Source organism: Acomys minous (assembly GCF_964271855.1).
Source record: "Acomys minous genome assembly, chromosome: 1".
Classification (NCBI taxonomy): Eukaryota; Metazoa; Chordata; class Mammalia; order Rodentia; family Muridae; genus Acomys; species Acomys minous.
Window position 1 is genome coordinate 123,687,764 of NC_140483.1, and position 20,390 is coordinate 123,708,153.

General features: G+C 38.1%; 1 long non-coding RNA gene across 1 annotated transcript; it reads left to right on the forward strand.

The window, feature by feature from the left end:
* The first annotated feature begins 286 nt into the window (after positions 1–286).
* Positions 287–13,823, forward strand: LOC311585456. The gene is made up of 3 exons (XR_014775233.1): positions 287–480; positions 2,080–2,271; positions 13,769–13,823. It is a non-coding gene; the product is annotated as an uncharacterized lncRNA (long non-coding RNA).
* Positions 13,824–20,390: the final 6,567 nt, after the last annotated feature.

The following is a 20,390-nucleotide window of genomic DNA, read 5'->3' on the forward strand; positions in this document are numbered from 1 at the left end:
CCACCTTTTCAGCTTTGTATAAAATGCAGTCATAGAGTACACATTTTTTTTTCTGTGAGTTGGCATTGGGAATGAGAGATGTTGCTGAGAGCTGGAGTTTGGTTGCTTTATGATGATGTAATATCCACCCATCATGTGCCAGCAGTGGATTCATCATTTCTCTTATCCATCTTTGCCTTGGCTTCAAGAACTGATTCTGGGCCTTGCACACATCTGTCCTTAACCAGCTAGCACTAAATTAAGCTTCACTGGGAGAGGCCAAGAGGGAATCTGAAAAAAAAGAGGCTTTGCTTTTCGGCTACAGTGTGTTTCTTCTTCCAGCTCCTGCGTAACAGCACCAGCATCACCAGGACCATTCACCTTGCAGTGACTCCTGCAGCTCCTCAGCGGGTGCCTTTCATGGAGCATGAGATCACCTACAGACAGCTTCTAGCGAGTTCCATGGACACCAAGAAGTGACTTGTTTTGCGTTGAAGTGCAGTGAGTCACAGTCACACCCTCTGGGTGCTCTGAACCTTATTATGCTATAGATCAGTGTCTCCCATGTACCTTCCATTTCCAGTTGTGTCCTCTCCGTTCTAGGCTGCTTTTATATCCTCTGTTTCCTTAATGGGACATAGAATTCCTATCTAGCTTTTTTCCCCCTGAGAATTTCCCTTGCTATTTAAAGTTAAAAACCTTTCAATTAAAATCTCAAGGTTAATAGTATGGGTTTTCTTTTCTTGGATGGTTATGGATTTGATTCTTGCTGTTTGTTAATTATATTAGTTTTCTCAAAGAACCCTTTCTGGTTGACTTTTTCCCTCATTGTGTTTATGTTTCTGTGTAACTAACTTAGATTTACAGCATCCATTGTTGGCTTTTAAAAGATGCTTTTCCCACTCCTTTTTCTGGGGTGTGTGTGTGTGTGTGTAGTGAGAACTCTGTCACTGAGCTGAATATACAGTACTGTCACTTCTGTTAAGCTTTCATTTTCCAATGCACTGAGGCTATAAGCTACCCTTCAAAAACAAGGGTCCTTGTACATTTTCTATGTGTAATCCTCTCCTATTTTTCAAGCCAAATTATCTTAACATTTTCATCTGTTTTTAATCATTGAGAGAGTTAATTTCTAAATATTTGGCATTTTCAAACTCTTTTTAAAATTATTAGATTTTAACATTTATATGCTTTTTGTGGTAAAATATTATGTTATTATTTGAAAATCTTGAGCTGCTATGATTCAAAAAACGGGCAGTTTTAAAAACTTTTATTCTTCTTGCATACATTACATTCTGACCGCAGTTTCTTGGTTCTTTATTAAATGCATATGTCTTTGAAATTGTTTATTTTTCTGATGACTTTGGTCTTTTGTTCATATGAAGCCACAATGTGTTTTTTCTAAAGTTATATCTGCTTTTATTAATGTAGTTACAAAAGTTTCCTATAGGTTAATATTTTCCAAGCATATATCTTTTCACTTCCACAATTTAAACATTTCCCTACCCTTAAGAATTAAGTAGTCTTAGAATAGTGAAAATGGACTTTTAAATTTTTGTTGAGAAAAGTTTTATCTCTAATTTGATGTTTCTCTATTTTTGCTTATGCAAGTACTGACAATCGAGGGTTAAATCTATTGTGTTTGTTCTTTTTATAACTATTCTGTTCTCTTCTCTGGTATTTCCTTAGTGATGCTAAATACATTTAACAGTTTTTTTATTTTTCTCTTCTGTCTAGGTCTGTTCTTTCAATATTTAGCCTAGAAACTCAAACTCTATGCACAGAATTAAACTAGGAATAATTACACTTCTCAAAGATTTCTGAAAACATTTACTTTAAATCACTTTTCTTCTTGACTCATATTTTACATTTTTCTAGGCATATTTACTCACAACATTTAGAACTATCAAACAAAATTATAAAATCTTTCTATGACAAGTATTTATATATACATAAGTACACTTTTAAATTCCGCTTTTCACCTCACAATTTTTACTTGGAAGCATTTTTATTCTTTTCAAACACCTTTAGAAAGCAACTACTGTTAATAATTATTTTTCCACTTTCACACAGAAATCACATATGTTTTATAATCTCTAGGTAACCATGGCATCTTCAATCAGCTTCTGTCATCACTGCACTGCCTTCCTTATCCCTACTTATCTTGGACAGAATGATGAGCATCCTATTGTGCAAAAGTTGTCTGTGGATTTCCTAAGGCCAGGGATGAGCCCTCAGCTATTATGAGCATCTGATAATTGAAGACAGCCTCAAACCCCAAGGAAAATAGAGGTATATTTATCTCCTGCCACAAATCTATAGATATTTCTAGATTCTTAATATTATCCTACTTTAGTGACCCATAAGTTTGGGAAATGATCAAGATAGCTTTAGCTATAGATTTTATTAACCTCAATGTGAGGCCCTTTTGGATCTTTGTTGAATGTGGGAAAGATTCTCTAAAAACTCAAGAGAAAATTCTGAACAGGGGAGGGAGAGAGAGGTAAAGAGAGAGATTAAAACCTTGGATTTAAGGTCACTTCTGTTTTTCTTGCCTTAAGGGTCCAGGCATGTCACTCTCGTTGCTTCAGCAAAAAGTAAATAGCATTAATACTCCAGTGCCCTCTGTATTTATTGTGCTTTCTTTCTAGACTTTGATTTTTCCAAAATATCTAACATGTGGAATAGTAAGTATCATAAACACACACACAAACACAGACACACAAATACATACACACGAACATATTCTATAACATTTTTTAAAAAGTTTTAACAAGAGACAGAAAGCCAAGTAATCTTATGCACCCAGAAGCCACATTACCCAAACAACTTAAGAACTTGAAATCACAGAGGGTGAGAGAGCACTGTTGACCTGCGCATCCTGGTCCAGAATGAGGCAGTGATTCTGTGTAACTATTACTCTGACGCACATCCCTCATGGTGTGGTCAGGTCTGAAGTCCAGGTTACAGCTATCAAGAACTTGATCGGGTTAATTCATTTACAGATGTAAAGTTACGTCCTTTAGTTGGTTCTGTCTATAATGAAGTTTATGTTTAACCCACAACTCTCAATTCCATTTCTTTCTCATTGTTTCATAAATATATTAAAAAATAGTTATGTGCTCTACATACTCCCCACATCCCCACTAAAAATAAAAAGCCTACAGGATATAAGAAGGGCATGCCCTAGTTTGAGTGGGACCCCTGGGCCCAAATCTGCCTATCATAATGTTCTACTTGTAGGTAAGGCACCAGCCAAGGACAATACAGGTGGTAAACTTTAAACCCCTATCCAGATCTAGCCAATGGACAGAACATTCTCCACAGTTGAGTGGAGAGTTGGGTATGACTTTCACACGTACTCTGGTGCCTCACCTTTGACCACGTCCCCTGGAGGGGGAGACCTGGTGGCACTCAGAGGAAGGACAGCAGGTTATCAAGAAGAGACTTGATACCCTAGGAGCATATACAGGGGGAGGTAATCCCCCTCAGGAACAGTCATAGGGGAGGGGAATAAGGGGAAAATGGGAGGGAGGGAAGAATGGGAGGATACAAGGGATGGGATAACCATTGAGATGTAACAAGAATAAATTAATAAAAAAAGAAAAAAGAAGAAGGGCATGCCCATTAGTTGCAACCTAACTATATAGGAGGGAAATTATGAAGAGATAGAAAATAAGAAATGGTGCGGGGAAACACAAATCATATGTGGAAGTCGAGGCAATTGCAAAGGGAGAAGGGACATGTTACACCTTTTTATTCTGCTGTTAGCCAAAAATAGTGATGATCCCAACTACCACGTCAGCAGGTGCCTTGCTGTGGAATGTTATTTGGGGGCTTATGGTGAGTATGCCACAAACTTTCCTTCTCAAGGTGATATAAAGCATCCTCTCCTCCTAACAGTGTCTTTCAAGGACTGTTCTAACCCTTACCTCTTAAGCATGCATTCAAGAGTCTTTGAGTTCTTTTGATTTTCATTGGCTAAAAGAAAATCATCTTTTGCATAATGAAAGGCATTGCAAGGAGGTAGGGTATAAATTAAACTGCTTAGCCTTTAATGTACATCTAGAACTATTAGACACAAAAGTTCTACTGTCTGTGACCTTGTCCAAAATCATTCTGCTCTTTGGCGTTTGGGCCTAGCTGCATGATAGCAGCCCGTGCTGTAACTGGATTAGCAGTCCGCTTACACTGGTTTTGTACCACAAGGCAGCATCACACAGAATGGACAGAGTCTGTGCCACAGTGTAATAGAGCTAAAGGGTCAGAGAAGTAAGCATAATTGGGGCCACTGAGGACTTTATAGGTTATTAAAAGGATTTTTAAGACTGTAAGATGGGAGAAATATGATCCATAGATAAGTTCTAGTAACAGTGTGGATGGCGGCAGCTTTCAAAACCATCTGCATCCAGTTTAACAAACAATCTGGAATGCCACCAAGAGCAAACTAAAATAGTCAACCCTGGAAGAAACGGAACCCTAGCGTGGCTGGGCAAAGTGCTGCTTGCTGGAGAGCTCAGAGCCTGTGATTTCACACACTTTAGAAGCCATGCAAAGAACTTTTCACGGCCAATGTCTTAAGGAGATGTAAAGTTAAACTATAGTCCATAAAGAGAAACCCACATGTGGAACTGGATTGTAAGGTAATGAATATCGAGGCCAGTCTCAGCATCACCGCTGGTGTGAAGTGGGGCTGAACAGAAGAAACAAGTCTAACTTCCCAATGACCAGTAAAAAGGCAGTGCTCACCTGACTAGCCTGAATGGCTCAATAATGTCAAGGAATGTCATTTGGGTGGGAGCCCGCAAACCAAAAGAAAGTGAAGTGATGCCTAAACCAGCTTCATAGTGCAGAAATTCATGAAAACATAAAAATGGTTGGTGGGCATCTGTTGAGGGTGAGCTCATATCAGTCAAGAAACTTACATTATTTCGTTCACAGTAATAAAATCCAGAAACTATTGTAAAATACAATCAATAAGTTTCACTACATGCTTCCTATGTGCCAGTCCAGTTTTATGTACTTCACATAAAGTCTGAAGTCACTCTGACACCAAGGTCTCTCACACTTTTCTAGTTTCAAGAAAGCCCAAGGATCTCCTTTAATTCCACCTCTTTCTTACTAGGATATATTAATTACACAGAGCATACTGTTTCATTATGAATTTTTTTCTTTTTTTGTTAATTTTTTATTTTTTACATATACGTTTATATTATTACACATATATACAATTAACTACCTACATCAAGAAAAACCATGAAATAATCAGGAATTATATAAATGTTACATTCTTAGTGTTTTGGCTATTTGTATTTGGCAACCTTGAAAAAGTATCTTTCCTATCCTGGTGAGTCTAAAATTCTGAATGTAAATCAATATCTATCATAGTTCATCATTATCAACTTAAAACATCTATCTAGACCAAAAAAACATCTTAACTCCTAAACAACTAAGCTTAATTGTAAAATTAAACTATCTGGTCTTCAACCCCATCAGAGACTTGAGAAGGAATAAAATTAATTACCTGAATAGAAAGGGGGTGGAGGTTAGAAACTTCCCAAATGATAAGATGACAGAGACAGTTTACTACCTGAGCAATCACCAAAACTCTCTATAACACTGGAGCATCATCTTTTGCCTTCTGGCCCAGTGTATCTGACAAACATATTTATAACGCAGGCACTATTGAGAACTTCCTTACCATGTCTTGGCAGAGTTTGGCCATTGACTTTGCCTGCATCCAAGCTTGTCCTTTTTTTAGGCAGAATTCTGTCTGTGGTAGAAATAACGACATTTTGCCCAGTGGCTTGTTTGCCACATTTGAAGCCATCTCCATAAGAAGATTCTTGATGCTCATCAATCCTCTTTAAGGTAGGCTGGGTGTTCTAGGAGTTAGCCAGTCTCCTAGATTCATTTTCAATGAATCTTTAAAATACTAAAAATATTTTAAATGCCATATTCTGCATATCTCTGAGGTTTTTGAAGACCTTATCTAACTATTTTACCTAATATATTTATAGAATTATATCCATCTGTTACACCTAAGATGTAACTTCTTGTGATAAAAATAGACTAGCAATTGATATGACCATCATTTGAAAAACTAACAATTAACTTGTATAACTTACTTATACTAAATAACCTACAATAGCATTTTCAAAATATTTGAAGTAAACCTTGTATTATAACTAAGTTATATGGGTATAATCCGACATATTAGAGTAAAAATATATCTAATGTGTGCAAAGAATAATGTGACATTTAAATTCTATACCAATAGATCTAAAATTAAATTTAATTTGCATCTATATCCAAAATTCTATACTAGTGAATTAAAAATAACCTTGTGAGTGACAAGGCATTAAGTTGAGGAGTAGATTCACTAATCAACTTATTGTTCTACCTTCTCTATTTATTTCTATATTCTCCCTTCTTTCTTTTCAAACCCTATCTGCAAACCTAATAATGGAAGATAAAGGAAAAGAGAGACATCCCTGAGTTCAACCTTGTTTTCTCTCAGAATAAGACCAATAATAACTTATAACCAACTCCTATTGAAAATAACCCACTATAGCCCAAGAAAACAACCAAAACCAGACCTAATTGCCCCTAAAAGAAATGGGGTGTCATTCTCTTAAGGTTTCTTCTGTCTGATTTGGGATGAATAACACCTTTGTAGGGCCCCAAATAAAATTGAGGAAATGGTCAAACAAGCTAGGAATAACATTTGTGGTCCAGTATCTAAATGTTGAAAAATTCCAGGCTTAATTAGAGTCCTGTGTGGGACAGTCTGAAATATTGGATCAGTTGGGATTGGAAGCTTTCTTCAAATGTGTCCTGGGAGCTGTCTTGTTCTGATGAGGAACAGCAACTGAAGCACTTGGTGCTGGAACATGAAGGATGAAGGAAGTGAGCGTCCAGCATGCTGAGAGGAATGAATCCTGTCAGGTCTGATCCAGTGTTAATGTCCTGTTCTTTGTGATATTTTCTTACACAACTATAAAATATTTTGACCATATTTGCCATTGCCAGTCTTCTCTTTTCTCCCATCCTCTTTCTGTTGAGTCCCTTTTCCCTTCTTTCCCAAAATAGTCCTCCTTCCCTTTTTTATCTTTTTGTGTTATGGTGTGTGTGTGTGTGTGTGTGTGTGTGTGTGTGTGTGTGTGTGTGTGTGCATGTGTGTGTAAGAGAGAGAGAGCACTCATGCATCACATTTTCTTTCATTTGTTGATGGGCATGTATTTCATGATATTTCGTTCACACTGCTCAGAGAGAACAGCCCATGCCCTCTCCCTCCCAATTACCATATCAGCCACAGGAATTTACCTACCTTTGTGTGCCTAATAACAGATGGAATCAGATATCCCTGATAATATAACTTTTGGCAAAATAATGCTATCATCCCTGCTTTATAAATAAGAAAGTCTAGACCCCTGAAATACAGTAGCATGCATTTTAGTACAATAGTAAAACGAAACTGTGCATTTGCCTGCCTTAAGCCCATATATAGGTCCACAGTTATTCTGGATTTAATCCCAAGATTTTAGTTCATTTCATACTAGCAATGAAAATAAAATATGTCTGGTAGGACTGTCTGAGAAAATTTCTCCATTCTGAGCTTGAAACATTTACCATTGAGTTCATCATATTCAGTAATAGTCACTGGACGTCTCCTGACCAATATAGTCCTATTACCCTGTTACTAATTGTACAAGTATACCTTAGAAAGACGTGCTTCAGTATCTATTTGATGTTGCTCACAACTCCAAACTTTTAAGGACAGAGTCTGCTACAACAGCATTTATCATTTCCAGCTTCTTGTTCTAGCCATTGTTTTCACAGCCAAAACACTGATGTTCGTTGTGTGATTCCTGTTCCAGCAGCAGCTGTCTGTCTCTCTGCGATTCACTAAGAAGCCAGAGAGGGAAAGAAGTGACAGGCTGTGCTCGCCCAGGAGCTTGGGATTTAAACTCAGCATCCAAAGCAATTGCCTATTACACTGACCATTTAAAGCACACCTCTCTGTCTTACTCATAAAGTGTGTTCCCCTCAACCGCAGGGAAGAGCTGGCAAGCAGCAGCAGCCCAGTGTTTGATGTTTCATGTTAAATCTTTCTTGGCTTTATATGCAAGCCCTAAAGGAAAATCAACTGTGGGTAATGAAGGTTTACAAAGATGCTTAAAACTCCTCAGAAATAAGACAGACTCAAAAGAAGACTGTCAGACACACTAACCACAAAACACTGATATTTGCCCACACAGCAGCCAATGGGAAGGCTGGTTAAATGTTTAAAGGTCTTTGTTCTATAATGACTTTTCTAAAGAAAATCAACAACAGGAACAAGCCACATGCAGGAAGCTAGATTTTTATGGGAGTTTTAAGAATGATTTAAAAGTCAGATAAGATTTAGATAAGGCTGTGAGATTTTTAAGTTAGGATGGACAATTTTTAATGTCACTATAAATGCAGTGTAAAAAGTTCTTTTAACTTCAAAGAACACTTTAGAACTGCATTTCGGGGGTGTTATATGAACATGGAAGGGCATTCTGATATTCTCAAAAGCAATAAGGAATAAAATTTATTTCAAGAGCTGTTGTGATTGCTGTCAATAGCAATTTAGCATGGGAATAACATATAACAAGAACAATGCTATTTTTTGCCTTTATTGCCTCTTTTCTCATCAGACATCCGTGTGAATTAGAATTAAGTACTCTATGAGCCAATTCAGTGGGATGTTCTTGACGGTTATTTCTTTTAAGCTGAATACCAACTGCTGGTTTCCTAATTTATACAAAATGTCATAGCAGAGGAGGAAATTCAGAATGAGATCCACTGGAGGATCAAAGTGAGCACAGTGTACTCAAAGGGTGCCCATCCCCAGACACACACTAGCCTCATCTTACTCAGTGTGCATTTCATTAACTCTGTCATAGAAACGGTCTTATAGAGATGAGGCCAATGGCAGACGGGCACATGAAGTCAGCCTTCAGAAGGGTAAAGGGGAAGATTATGAACACCCAGTCAATGCTGAGGGTCCAGGGCTCCTTATGATCTATAGCTACTATGTCAGCAAAGGGAATGTCTGAAAATCTGGTAAAAGTTTGAAACCTGAAAATTTCCTATGTACACCTTCAGGGACATATGCAGAACATTATATAAGCGCTAAGGTACATAAATATTTATATACTAAGCATAGTTGGTATTTATTTTACCATGTGAAAAGTTGGACAATGTCAGAATAATCCCTTCTCAAACACAGTAATTCTTCACCTAGCTAAACACATGCCCAACAGTACTTGTACAGGTGTGTTCATGGCAGCAACATCCATTGAAGCAAAAAAATGAACTAGCTCAAGGAAGTATTGGCTGATAAAAGAATGATAAAGTATAGTACACACACACACACACACACACACAAGTCTATTATTTGGTAAGAAGAGTAATGAAGTATTGATATATGACCTAACATAAATGAATCTTGATAGCATTAAGATAAGTAAAATATGGCAATCAAAAAAGATACTGTTGACTGTTTCCATCTATGTGAAAGGTCTAGAGTAGGGAAACTTAAGGAGTAAGTGCATATTTAGTGTTTCTAGACCCTGGGGAGTAATTTCTAAAGGACCTGGGGTAGTAACATCCTGAAACTAAGCAGTGATGGTGTTTATATAACTGAAGAATATGCTAAATGGATTTCATAAATGAGAAATTTTAAAAGACAAATCCCAGGGCATCTGAATTTTCTCTGTAAAACTATTATAAAATATGTCACCATGTTACATTAAAATAATATAAATGTGTGAATTCATAACATATACCATTAGAAAGAAAATATTAGTAAACACATTATATGATAAAAAATTAAGGTAATTGGGGATTTATTCATTGTAGATACAATAAACTTTTAAGAGTAAATAGTTAATTATCACAAAAAGAAAATCCATGTGATCAAATCACTTTTCATAGGCAAGTAATTTACAATTTAGCCTGAAATTTGATGATTATTTTAAGCAACTTAAAAATATTATTTATTGTATTTACAAAGTGAGACTATCCCTTATAGTTAACAAAAATTATACTAAATATATCTTTCATGTGATGAAGTAATAATTTTCAGATATTTTATATAATTTATAATTTTAGTATATTAAAATCAAGCACATATGATATTGCACATGACTCTGAATTGGACATGGTACATTTGAAGAGAATTGATGTTTACCTGATGACCCCATAACCAGTTACTTGAGGCACTGAAAAGTATCCTCTAGTCTTTTGATGCCTCGATGCCTTATTGATCCAGACCCTACCATGAGCCTCCAATCCAACACCTCTGTGGTAAGCATGACGAATGTCCTACCCACAAATGTGCTGTCACAGGATGACTAAGTATTCAGGGCATAACTTCTAATTAAGGAATGAAAATCTAGGAAACATAATAACTTAGGAAAAGAAAAGTGTCTACAACCTACTTTGGTACAAATTGCTCTCTCTGACTCTGGAAGCCTACAGGCAGAGAAGTAGCAGCACTCTGCTCCATTTGCTGCTGAAGAGAAAGAGTTCTAAGGACATTCCTACAGTTGACTGAGTGCAAATGTGATCACTCAGTGGTGGAACAGATGTAAGTCTGGTCATCTTCATTTTCTCCTTTTCCATTCTTCCTGAGGATCAAGTTAAAAGAAAACATGATATAGTTTAAGTTTTAGGTAACACTAATTTAAAGAATCTCTTTCCTATTTGCTAATTATTACGTTTAAGGCCATCACAATACAAACCAACCCACACATAAGCAAAACCATGGGGACCATAATTTTGAGGACCTAATTTGACCCCCAAAACCCATGTACAATATCAACATGCTGTTGTGCACTAGCCATGTGAGGGTGGCAGGTATAGCAGTCTAGCTTAGCTGGGGGCTGGGCAGTGCTTCTAAGGGTAGCATGTGCTGTTGTCCTATATGCTACCTCCACACACATATGTTCACATGCACTTACACATACATGTGTATTTATCTACACCAACACACATACAAACACATGGATGAGGAAGGAGCTGATGAGACCTTACTCCTCCCAGAGGGAATCATGTGTTCCATGAAAGATAAATAGGTAAACACAGTGTGATATATGCTTTTAGCCCTGGAAAATGAAGATAATTCTGATTTATACAATTGTTGTAGGTCAATTACCAGTCATTCGTTGAAAAAGGGGACTTGAAACTATAGGCCGTGGATGGATGTTCATCCTACAGGATCCTGTACTAGTCTGACAAGGTGTACAAAATAAAGTACCACTTGCTAGGTGGCTGATAAATTTTCCAACAGTTCTAGACATTACAAAGCCAAGAGTAAGATGTTAGGAGGGTTGCTCTAGTGATATCTTTCATCCTTCCTTGCAGAGAGCCTCCATCTTTCTGCTTAACTGACCTTCGCTTTATGTGTGCAGGCTCCTAATCTCTCTTTCCTGTAATGATACCTGCCCTACTTGATTAGAGGCTCATCCTTACCATTAATTTGTCCCTTGAAAGCCTTCTCTTTAAATACAGTCACATTGTGGGTTATGGATTCAACATAGGAACTTTGTGTTGAGGGGAGCAAAACTCTGTCCATAATAGACCCGTATGCACTTTTGCAAACCACTCCACAGCAACATCATAGTAGACAACTGCTGACCAAATTCTGAAAGTTCGTACATAATCAATATCTCGAAATTCTCCTTGGATAATGAAGTAGCTAAGATTGTACTTCCAAGTGAATAGAAATTTTAAATATAGTAAATTAGTTGAAGATGAGGCATATAGTGGTTCTCTAGGGGAAAGTGCAAGCTCAATTATTCAATAAGAAAGCACAGAGCATTGCACCTTTGCATAGTGCCTCATCCATCAGATGAGATAATTGCATCTTCATCCATCACTTGGTACAGTAGAAATAAAATTGTTATAACAGAACATCAATGTGGACCGCTTTGAAGCAAAATACTTCATTTCAATAAATGTCTTGGCTGCTGCAGTGATTTCATCTTGTGACATTATAGCATTAGCTGTGGTCCACTTGCTATGCTGCTCATATGATATGCTTCCTTGATAAGCTTAGGAACATTTCATTGACAAGACAAAAGCTTCTTCAGACCTATAGTCAGTAGATTTCAATGTACACAATATCTGGTTTCATATGGTACAGCTTTCAAAAAAGTGGTTAGTTTTGTTTGCTTTGTTTCGTTTTGCTGGTCACATTGTCTTTTCTGATCCCATGCTGATCTGAGATCCACAGACACTAATGCGCTCCTGTGCCTCTCTTAGGCACAGGTCCAGGATCTGTCAATGCTGAAAGATTATTAGGCTAGCATATACTTCATTTGTCATGGTAATATACTAAAAATAAGAATTTCCAAGTTGTTTACACTAAGAAGTCAAAACTTGGCCAGTGAAATGGCACAAAGGACACAGGTGCTTGCTAACAAGGGTGACATCCTGAATTAGATCGCTGGGATCCCAGGGTGGAAGGAGATAACTGACTTCTGCATGCCATCCTCTGACCTACACACGCACACATACACACATGCACACACACACACGCACGCACGTGCTGACGTGAATAAAATAAACGAAGCAAAAAATGTATTCATAGGAAAGAGCATAGTATGAGAAATGTCACATGTTCACACTGGCTTCTCACTCTTGAAGCAATCTGAAAATGCTTCTTTCTGAAGGATGGTAAGTTCTCTTTATGTATTTATCTCTACTTATTTAAGGAGCATCACCTAAAATAGACTTCATTCTTTTACCAAAATTAAGACTACTGAGACAGATGTTTGGTGGCTTAGTAGCTAATCCATTCAGTTTTTCCTTGAAAATTCCTCTTACCACAGATACCTAATAATATATTACAATGGCAGGTAAATTCAAAATATTCAATAGATGGTAATAATTATAACAAAATATGATTACATTTGTATTTCATTTATTTTGTTAAATGATTAGATTCAAATGAAAGTGATTTCCAAATAAAATAGATGTAATCCCATCTTCAAGGAGGTATCAACAACAACTACTGAATACTAACAATGTGCAAATCTCATAAATTATTCTTTTTTTTCTTTTTTGTTTTTGAAACAATACTTCCCTGTTTAGCTCTGTCTGTCTTGGAACTCACTTTGTAGACCAGTTTCGCCTCTACCACAGAGATCTATCTGCCTCTGCCTCCTGAGTGTTGGGATTAAAAGTGTGTGCCATTGGGCATAGCTCATAATTATTCTTATAATGCATTTCTGTATAGTCTAGAAATGGCTAATAAGAAGAAAACTTATATTTTACTTCTCACATACTCATGCAACTAATTTTCTACCATGCAACATAAACCCATTTTGCATCATTTGTGATCACATTTTGAGGATTTCATTCTTCATCTGGTGTTCCATGGTCACGCCTTATATAATATCATTATAATATCTGTTTCTTCCTGCATACTCTTATCACTAACTGATGTGCTGGCTAACTTTATGTCAACTTGACCCAAGCTAGGGTTATCTGAAAGGGAAGAACCTCAATTGAAAAAAAGACTCCCTAAGATCCGGCCTCTCCTTCTACACACCACAACAGGGATTGACATCATGGCTTTTTGCACATTACACAAACCTTCTACTACTGAACAAGACCCTCAGTACCCTCCCAGTTTTTTAAAAGCACATGTTTTTTTGAAACACAAAGAAAGTTTGGGTTTTATCCCATACGATAAGGAAAGTACAGGGGACTTTGAATGGAAGACTGATAAATCCTACTTCTGTGTTTATAGTGCATGAGGGATAGTGAAGCAAAGTGACACATCAGGACAGCAAGATGACCATGAGGAGGCGGGTGCCATGATTTATATGGGAAACATTGATGGCTTGACATAGAGCAATAATGATAGTAGCATAGGAGAAATAGAATAGAAAAAAAAGAGGATTTATTATTCACTGGCTACAGGAGTTTGAAAGAAAAGGGACACAGAAAGATTATAAATTTCTGTCATGTAAGCCACACAATAGCATCATTTTTAAAAGTGGATATATGCAAAGACGACAAAATGAGTTCATTTTCCAAGACATTGAGGTCCATATTAACTATCAAGGGAGATTCAACAGGTAACAGTATATCTCAGTCTATGGCTCAGAAGAGAGATGAGCTCAACTTGGTATATAGAGTTGGAAGGTGGCAGTTGAAATAGCAAGGCAGCAATAAGGTAGCCAGAAGAACACGCACATTGAGAAAGCATGTTCAGAATCTCTGTAGACTTAATGGGGCTGCACGATGACTTCCAGGTGTGTCCAGCTGAGCCACATTTTCCTCAGTATTCTTTTTCTGTTTTGTGCACTGTAAGGTTCAGCTGGAGTAGTCTCTTGCTAGAGTTGAGGGGAAGAAAACAGGTGACTCCATTTGGAAACACATATGCTGTTAATGATCTCAGGTTTGTCTTCCTGGCAAGTACCTGCCTATGCTGTTGTTTGCTTTTAGTGTCCTTGACTCTTGGACCAGCTATGTGTATTGTTAAAACTCTTAATGAAAGGCCCAGGCTTTTGCAGCAAATATTTACTGCTAAAGTCAAGGAAGCATAAAAGACATGAAATATAGCCCGTGTTGGGAACGCTCCAGTTCTTTGCTCCTGGGGTTTACGGTAGTTAAGATTGCCAACTTGGCAGGATTTAGAATCCTCATGGAAACAAACTTCTGGAAATGTCTATGAGAGAATTTCTATGTTGGTTTAATTGAGATGAGAAGACCAACTCTAAGTCTCGATGGCACCATCCTCTCATCCAAGTACCCTGACTGTGGGTACAGTTTAAACAGCCACCTTAGGCTCCTGCCACCATTCATCCCGTACTGTGTGAGCCCAGACAGCCCTTCCTTCCTTCCGTCCTTTCTTCCATCCTTCCTTCCATCCTTCCTTCCTTCTGTCCTTCCTTCCTTCCTTCCTTCCGTCCGTCCTTCCTTCCTTCCTTCCATCCTTCCTTCCTTCCTTCCTTCCGTCCTTCCTTCCTTCCTTCCTTCCTTCCGTCCTTCCTTCCTTCCTTCCTTCCATCCGTCCTTCCTTCCTTCCTTCCGTCCTTCCTTCCTTCCTTCCATCCTTCCTTCCTTCCTTCCTTCCGTCCTTCCTTCCTTCCTTCCTTCCGTCCGTCCTTCCTTCCTTCCTTCCGTCCTTCCTTCCTTCCTTCCTTCCATCCTTCCTTCCTTCCTTCCTTCCTTCCTTCCGTCCTTCCTTCCTTCCTTCCTTCCGTCCTTCCTTCCTTCCTTCCTTCCTTCCGTCCTTCCTTCCTTCCATCCTTCCTTCCTTCCATCCTTCCTTCCGTCCTTCCTTCCTTCCTTCCTTCCTTCCTTCCGTCCGTCCTTCCTTCCTTCTTTCCTTCCTTCCTTCCTTCCTTCCTTCTTTCCTTCCTTCCTTCCTTCCTTCGGTTCCTCAATCATGTATTTTGTAAAAGCAACAAGAAATACAGCTAACACAAGGGTCAAGCTTGTAATCTTCCTTTCCTCACAGCCACCTCTCAACTTTGTGTTCCAGCATTACACAAAGAGATTACTTAGCACATGCATTTTGTCTCAAAAACCAGTTCTCTGAAAGGAGTAGATATATTAGTTACAGTAGAGAGAGACAGAGAATATGAAAGATCTCTAAAAGGTTTGCTTGAAGTAATGAAATTCTGTACCACTAAATGCCTATTATGCTTTTCACTGTCCTGAGTCCTGTGTGACTATGATTCTGACTTCCTAAGGGTTTGATTACTATAGAAATCTCAGCTGGGCATGGTGGCACCCGCCTTTAATCCCAGCACTCGGGAGGCAGAGGCAGGCGGATCGCTGTGAGTTCGAGGCCAGCCTGGTCTACAAAGTGAGTGCAGGACAGCCAAGGCTACACCGAGAAACCCTATCTCGAAAAACCAAAATAAAAAAAGAAATCTCATAGAGGTAGAATCACATATATAGTCTTGGTCCCTTTGTGACTGACTTTTCACTGACTATAATGTTCTCAGGTCTGTATTTCCTACTTTTCAAAGCTGAATGAAATTCTATATTATACATATATTACATTTTTTGTTCATTTTTCTGCTGATGGACATTTAAGTTGTTTCTGCCTCTTGAGGCTATTGGGAGAAACGTTGCAATGAACACAAAAGTACAAAAAATATCTTTGACCCTTACTGCGTTGGCCAGAGACAGGTCCATAACAGTGTTGCTCTTGATTCCAGTCGTAACTTAAAGGGAAGCTTACACAATGTCCTTGCCATTGAGAACCCTGCTGACATCAGAGTCATCTCCTCCAGGAACACTGGCCAGCAAGCTATGCTGAAGTTTGCTGCTGCCACTGGAGCCACTCCCGTTGCTAGCCGCTTTACACATGGGACCTTCACCAACCAGATCCTAGAAGCCTTCAGGGAGCTATGGTGTAGTGATGACTGACCCCAGGGCTGACCACCATCACCTCACAGAGGCCTCTTACGTCAATCTGTCCACCATCGCTCTGTGAAACACGGATTCTCCTCTGCATCCATTGCAACAACAAAGGAGCTTGCTCAGTGGATCTGATGTGGTGGATGCTGTCCCAGGAAATACTCCGCATGCATCTCCTGTGAGCACTCATGGGAGGTTATGTTGATCTTTACTCCTACAGAGGCCCAGAGGAGATTGAGAAGGAGGAGCAGGCTCCTGATGAGAAGGCCGTGGCCAAGGAGGAATTCCAGGGTGACTGGACTGCGCCAGCTCCTGAGTTCACCGCTGCTCAGCCAGAGGTGGCAGACTGGTCAGAGAGTGTGCAGGTGCCTTCCGTACCCACGCAGCAGTTCCCTACTGAGGACTGGAGCGACCAGCCAGCCACTGAAGACTGGTCATCAGCTCCCACAGCGCAGGGCACCGAGTGGATTGGAGCCACCAGTGAGTGGTCCTGAGTGCCTCTGCAGGCACCTGAGCAAAGGAGGAAATGGTGGACGGAAAGTAAAGTTTCTAAAAGCTGGAAAAACAATCTTTGAGATCTTATTTTCAATTCTTTTGAATATGTAGCTAAAAGTAAGATTGCTAGACCAGATAGTAATCTAGTTTTAACTTTTTGAGGGTTCTCACACTGTTTTCCGTAGTAACTAATTCATTTTATGTTCTCTAACCACATCCACACCAGTGTTTGTTTATACATTCATACATACGCACATGAATATACATGTATGCAATATTCTAATTAAAACTAGGTGATATTACCTAGATTGTATCTTTGTTCACTATTTACATAATGATGAAATTTGAACATTTTTCATGACGGCCATTTTTGTCTACTTATAGAAATGCTATCAAATCCAGAACCCATCTTTTTAAATAGATGATTCACATGCTTTTGGGTCACAGGAGTACTTGGGGTAGTCTAGACACTAGTCTCTTATCAGATACACAGTTTGAAAAACATCCTGGAAGCTTTCATTTAACATTTTTGATGTTTTCTTTACTATATGAAAAATTTGAAGTTTGATGCAATCCAATTTATTTTTATTTTATTGCTTATTATGTTGGCATCATATGAAAATCATTGCCAAAGCCATGTCAGATCATGTCCCGTATGTTTTCTTCTAGAGTTTTATACTTGCAAACTTTACAAGTTCTCCAACACCACATTTAGACAATATGATGTTTTCTCCAATTGTGGCCTTTGGAATTTCATTGTATTTAATTTGGCCATGCATGGAAGGGTCCACTTGTGGACTGTTTTTTCTGTATTGGTCTAAAACTTGGCTGGATTTTTTGCCAGCGTCATGTAGCTGTGACTCTTGTAATTTTATAAGGCATTGACTTCTCCTATAGAAGGGACAAGAGCAGAGCAAGAACTTGGGCAGTGGTCTCCTGCTCTTGCCTGGGAGACATGTTTTGTGAGACTCTAAGCAGAATTCAGTGACACAAAGCTAAGAAATGAAACATTATTCAGTGATGTAGGCTTCGTTCTTAAGTTTTATATATAATTATTCACCACAGATAGGTTGTGTTGCCCTAAGGGAGAATATACTAAGAAAAGGATGGAGATTTGTTACAACCCTTATTTTGGATTTTTCATTTTAAATTTTTTTATTCACTAGAATTTTTGTTGATATATTGACTTAAAGATTTTTTTCTGAAATCAAATACAGATGTTGATACCCTGAGGTATAAATCAATATTACACAATGGGTTTGTTGCTCTGAGGGGCTGTCTTCAGTACCACCCTGTGAGCCCCTTGAGGGGATCTTTTCTTCTTTAGCTGAGCTAGTTAGTTCAATCTTTGGTAAGTGAATGGCTGAATCTACAAATGGATAGACAGCAAATTTAAATAATGTTCTATTGTGCAATTTAACAACATAGATTATATGATGAAGATTGTAAACTTCTTTAGGCAAGAATTATTTGAAACTAAATATATATAATCAAATAGAATATACTAATGCTATTTTGGAAATACTTTAGCAAATTCTTGATTATTTTATGAGGAGAATTCTCACAAACATTTAGAAATAAAGAATTAGTAGAGACTGTTCAATAGCTAAGAGTACTTGGTGTCTATGCAGAGGGCTAGAGCTCTGCTTCCAGTTCTCAGAAGCTGACTTAGAGCTGTTTGTAACTTCAATTGCAGGAGACTTTCTTTTCTGGTCTCTGCTGGTATGAGAAATGCGTATGGTACATATACATACACATAGGCAAAAGGCTCACACATAGATTAGAAATAAATAAATCTATTTTTAAAGTAGGAATAAAAAACACGACTTGCTGTGCTGCCGTCACAGCATTGCACTAAAGCAATGAGGGCACTATAGGTCATCATGGTACCCTCTCCACATTCTGGGGTCTTTGAGCCTGTTAGTGAGATTTGCGAACTGACAGGCTAGGTCCCTGTGGATGTAGATGTTTTTCTACCCTACCCTGTTAGGGGCTTGATTAAATTCAAAATATTTACCTTTACAATTTTTAATCTTCTATTTAAAAAAAATACTGCTTACTAGTTTTTTCTTAAAATTCATTAAACAAATACTTATCATGAATGCTTGTTATATCTCAGAGTGGTAACGAGTAGGAACTTAGAGCATATAGAATGATTACCTATTTATGAGTTAACTTCCTCGAGTTACAGAATCACACACAAAACAATTCCTTAACCTTTAAAAGGAACAATAAGAAAAAATGGGTTTGCAATATCATTTATTTCATAATACCCTTGTTCAGTACAAACCAGTATTTATTAACTTAGAATATGGATGTATTTTCCAACTCTTAAAAATGATAAGCACATACATATTTTAGAATTCATGGTCTACATGGATTAAAGGAAACCTATAGACCAGGCTACCTAAATTTCTCTGGTTTAGTTTGCGTAGCCAGAGCAAGATGGTACAGATGAATTAGTCACAAGCTCGAGCTAATTCTTTTTGCATCCCTATTAATCAGGTTAGGGTTTCTTTTCTATTAATGTAAACAGAGAAAAGGTCAGAAATTTCACTAGGGGCATGTTCCAGGGCATGGGAATTAAGGAGAAAGGCATCCTTCATCCCTTGTGGGACTGAAAACAGCCCCAGTCCTCAGTCCTGAGTATTAGATCATGTGGAATGCACTGAACTCAAGGGCATATAGTTTCTGTACAACAATGGAGGTCATTTATTACAGGATTGTCGTCCAAGTTTGCAATGAGTCTTTGATTAGTGAAAAGTGGTTGTGCATGTTATGCCTTGGGATGTTTCTTTACTTTTTTTTTTCCTCCAAGAGGATTTTGTGGATTGCAGTAATGCTCCGCGGGAGAATTTTTAGCCTGAGCTTTGTTACATGATGTGCCAAAGGTGGTTAACAATGATCAGATAGCTTAAATTAATTTAGACAGATTTTTTTTCCTCTAAGGGGGAAATCACATTATTCCTTTTGACTGTCTCATAAGAGATGGCAAAAGAAGCTTCATAGAGTAAAAACTCTTCTTCAATCTCAGAGTTTAACTGTGTAGTGACTTTGGAGAAATGTAAGATCATAAGTGAGATGTTGTCCTTTAAATCCCTGCCACCTCAGCCTCCCTGGTTATAAGCCACCTGCTTAGGGCACCCAAACACCAGATAGGATCAGCAGGAAGAATTCTATCACCTTCATATCTCTACCATAATGGTAGACAAATTGTTTTATTGAGTCAAATAACTCAATACCAACGCTAAGAAATAGTATCTTCCTTCTAAGCTACCGTGTGATTTCTTTTTAATTTCTAAATCTGATTCTATTCAATTTTTTAATGTTTGAAGTTCTAAGGAGGTCTCAAGAAAAGGAGACCGCATCCAAGGTTGCCCAGGACATCTAAAGATCATATTTCTCATCTCTTGCCATGGTCTCAATGATTCAACCATTGATCCAATGTTTATTGAATCCTGCTTCCTAATAGTCACTGAATTCCATATTTGAGGTAA